Below are 4,389 nucleotides of genomic sequence, written 5' to 3' on the forward strand. Positions count from 1 at the left end.
CCCTCCTCCCCTCCATTAGCGTGAGTGCGGGGGAGGAGGGGGTAGTTAGTGTGTGACGCTGCATGCCGCCTCCCCCCCCACAACCGCACGTTGGGGGAACAGACCCAACAGGTCTGCACTTGGTCTAGTCTATATTACTAAAAGTCTGATCTTGACCATTTTTTACTTACTGTGATGTGATTTCCGAGAGAACGCCACCACTTATGGCCGTCATTTTTGGCCACCTCGCTCAGAGCCCCCCTCCGCCGGACTGGACCGGATGATGTTTCCCATCGATGAAAAATCAGAGAGATATTAATGTTATAAAAAATTTCGCCATTCTCTCTGCTGCCCCCGCTGGCGGCAGGGGGGAGAAGGACTATAAAACCCGGAAGTGTCGTAGCTCACTCAGTCTCTGCCAGTCGGAGGAAGCGAGAGAGTCACGGCTCTCTGAGCTGCGAATAATACTGAATTCAAGAGAGCTGACTGCTCGGTCTATGGTGAGTATGTTTGTTGGATTTTATTTAAAGCACGTTTTTGCTTCAGCACCAGCAGCCTCTACAGGATGCTTTAAACATTCGTTTTACACACTGTATATTCAACACGTTCTGAAGTTACTTGGCATTTTAGTATTGGGTGAATGTGTGTGTGTGTGTGTGTGTGTATGAGTATGAGTCTGTGTGTGTGTGTGTGTGTGTGTGTATGAGTCTGTGTGTGTGAATGAGTCTGTGTGTGTGTGTGAAAGAGTGTGTGTGTGTGAATGAGTCTGTGTGTGTGAATGAGTCTGTGTGAATGAGTCTGTGTGTGAATGAGTCTGCGTGTGTGAATGAGTGTGTGTGTGTGTGTGTGTGTGTGTGTGTGTATTTATATATATATATAGTATAATAATATATGGTTTGAATAGACTGCCACACGGAAATAGGCTCCCCATGGAGTAATATGGGCATTGGACACTAGATGGCGCTTGTTTTTTCAATCTCATTTTCTAATTAGTTTAATTAATTAATGTGCAACTTTTGGCACTGACGAGTTATGACTTCCTTCTCAATTATATTTTATCTAAATCTGTGCAAAATTTCATGTAGTTGCGAGACATGGGTCATGAAAGTTGATTTCTAGACACATTTTTGATGCTCGGCCCACAGCCTACTTGTCCATTTTCCAAGTTACATCCTCAAAAAATTCCCGAAGATTAGTCAAGCATAATTTCCCCTTTGTAAATCCATGCTGACACGAACCGATCCTGTTACTGCTATCCAAATGTACCGCTATTTCATCTTTTATACTTGACTCCAGCAATCTTCCCCACCACCTATAACAGGCTAACTGGTCTATAATTCCCTGTTTTCTCTCTTCCACCTTTCTTAAAAAGTGGGATAACATTAGCAAATTGAAAAGTGGAATAACTTTAAATCAGCATCTGCAGTTACTTCCTACACATGCAAGCAGATTGGACTGGATTAGATGGGGCATCTTGGTCAGGATGGATGAGTTGAGCAGAACCTGTTTTCATGCTGTATGACGCTATGGCTCTCGATCACTCTACTTCAGATTCACACAAGCCTATGTAAAGGATAAAAAAAATAATCGAGACCAATAGGAGATAGAAAACATGGATATTCCCCAGCAGTCTCCCGAGAAATCAAGGAGTCCAAGAGAACAATGTCCCTGAATAAGAGAATAGTTATCTCTTGTAGATAGACACAAAATGCTGGGGTAATTCCGCGGGACAGGCAATATCTCTGGATAGAAGGAATGTGTGATGTTTCGGGTCGAGACCCTTCTTCAGACTTAAACTAGCATCTGCAGATCCTTCCCACAACAATATTTCTTGTAGTCGGTGATCTCCACACTAATCAGAGACATTGTTGAAAATCATGTAGATTTGGATTCACCAAACAAACTAGAAACTAGTTCCATTGCTCCATGAATCTTGAACAAAAGTAGAACTATCTAATGTTACATTGCTATGTTAGTTTTCATTAATTTGATTGAAGTTTTCTTGTTTTGATCCTGTAACATTGTTAACAAATACATCTGAATTGATACACAGTCTAGCTAAAATTAGAGAGCACTAAGTCTTGGAAATACTTCAACATTCCAAAATCTATTCTCTGTGCTTGCATCAATGGACTGTGATTTACTTTCTTGGTAGTTTCCGTTAAACTCGATTCCTACCTCTGTTCTTTCTATTGCATCTAACACTCTTATTAATTATTAATCTTAGCAGTTTTTCTCATTGTGTTTATTCATCTTACTTACATGAATTGAGGATTCAATTCATTCCACGCTAGAAAGGACAGATGTCAGGTTTTAGACAAATATTATATTTCTTATATATTGATCTTTGGTTGTATTCCAATCACAGATTGAGAATTCTGAAACCTTCAACTGAATTGTGCAACAATTCCTGACATCCCATTATTCTAGTCAGGAAGTGAGAGTAGCTCCACACTAAACAGACACTAGTGAGTACAGATGCTATAATCTGGAGCCTTTCGTCTCATGTATGGTCTTGACCAGAAACTCAACCATTCCTCAGACTCTAAAGATGCTGCCTGACCTACAAAGATCCGCCAGCAGTTTGTATTTTATTAATCTGTGGTGTCTTTAACTTTTGGAAAAAAGAATGGAAAGAGGGTTATTTGAAGAATAAAAACTGAGATGGAGTTTTTTTGTTTTTTTTGGTGTGTCCAAATGTCAGTTTAGGTATTTCTCGGTATGTCTTGTGTGGGAGGTGGTGTGGGGGAAAAGGGGGAAACCGCTTTTCGATCGCCTCCTCAACGGAGAGGCGACTTTTTCCATGTCGTCTCCCTTGCGGCCTAACAGCTTGGATTGGAGCGGCCTTTCTCGGAGTTGGGCCCGGAGCTTCAGCAGCGGGCGCAGCGTGGACTTTTCCGTCACGGAGCAGGCGAACCCTTGTAGGGGGTCGCCAGACAGAAGTGTTCCGATCGCTGGCCTGGTGACTTTGGTATCATAGGGCTGTGGTCTGCGGAGCTTCTAGCCGCGGGCATGGCGTGGACTTACCATCCGGAGTCTGAGATCCCTTACCAGGGATCGCCGGAGAAGAGCTCCGACCTCTGGCCTGCGGCCTATAACATCCTGAAGCCGCGGTCTCCGGTAGGAAAGTGCCGATTCGGGCACTCCAAGCTGTGGAGTGAGTTTAGATCATCCCAACAAGAAAGTCTGTACATCCGGCCGTCGTAGCGGCGACTACGGAGGGTTTATGGCCCCGACCATGGAAGAACAAAGGAGGAGGACTGACAGAACTTTGTTGCCTTCCACCACAGTAAAGAATGCTGTGGTGAATGTTTGTGTTAAACTCTATTGTGTATTGTGTGTTCATTTTTTAAGTGTATCATTGCCTGGCAAATTCATTTCACTGCATCTTCGTTGATGCATGTGACGAATAAATTTGACTTTGACTTTGGAGCTGATGGTTTGTTTCTGTGTCGAAACAAGTTAATATGCCCTAAAAAAAATTAACCTGCCATTTTCCCAGCATGGCAACAGCATTAGCAACCTGTCTTTTTGTGCTGCTAAAATAAATAGATGATATTTATTAGCTTCAGTACCATATACAATAATTAGTTACAGAAACAGTGGTTGTTTTAGGTCAGATTTTCCAGATTAGAAAGAAGCCCTTAAAAAATGTCACACCCACAATTCAATTCAACCAGTGAAAGATTTATTTTAATATAGAAACACAGAAAATAGGTGCGGGAGTAGGCCATTCGGCCCCTCGAGCCAGCACCGCCATTCAATATGATCATGGCTGATTATCCAAAATCAGTACCCCATTCTGGCTTTTTCCCTATATCCCTTGATTCCATTAGCCCGATGAACTAAATCTAACTCCCTCTTGAAAACATTCAGTGAATTGGCCTCCACTGCCTTCTGTGGCAGATAATTCCACAGATTCACAACTCTCTGGGTGAAAATGTTTTTCTTCATCTCAGTCCTAAATGTCCTACCCCTTATTCTTAAACTGTGACCCCTGGTTCTGGACTCCCCCAACATCAGGAACATTTTTCCTGCATCTACCCTGTCCAACCCTCTAAGAAGTGAGACACCCTCTCATCCTTCTAAATTCCAGCGTATACAAGCCCAGTCGACCCATTCTTACACCACATTCACATTCACTGGCTCTTCCTTATCCATTCCACTTGTTACCTCCTCAAAAAATTCCAAAAGATTAGTCAAGCATGATTTCCCCTTCATAAATCCATGCTGACTTTGACCGATCCGTCACTTCTTTCCAAATGCACTGCTATAACATCATTAATAATTCTCCGTTTTCTTTCTCCCTCCTTTCTTAAAAAGTGTAGTTACATTGGCTACCCTCCAGTCCATAGGAACTGATCCAGAGTCGAGAGAACATTGAAAAATTATCACCAATGCATCAACGAT

The sequence above is a fragment of the Amblyraja radiata genome, chromosome 11 (genome assembly GCF_010909765.2).
Source record: "Amblyraja radiata isolate CabotCenter1 chromosome 11, sAmbRad1.1.pri, whole genome shotgun sequence".
NCBI lineage: Eukaryota > Metazoa > Chordata > Chondrichthyes > Rajiformes > Rajidae > Amblyraja > Amblyraja radiata.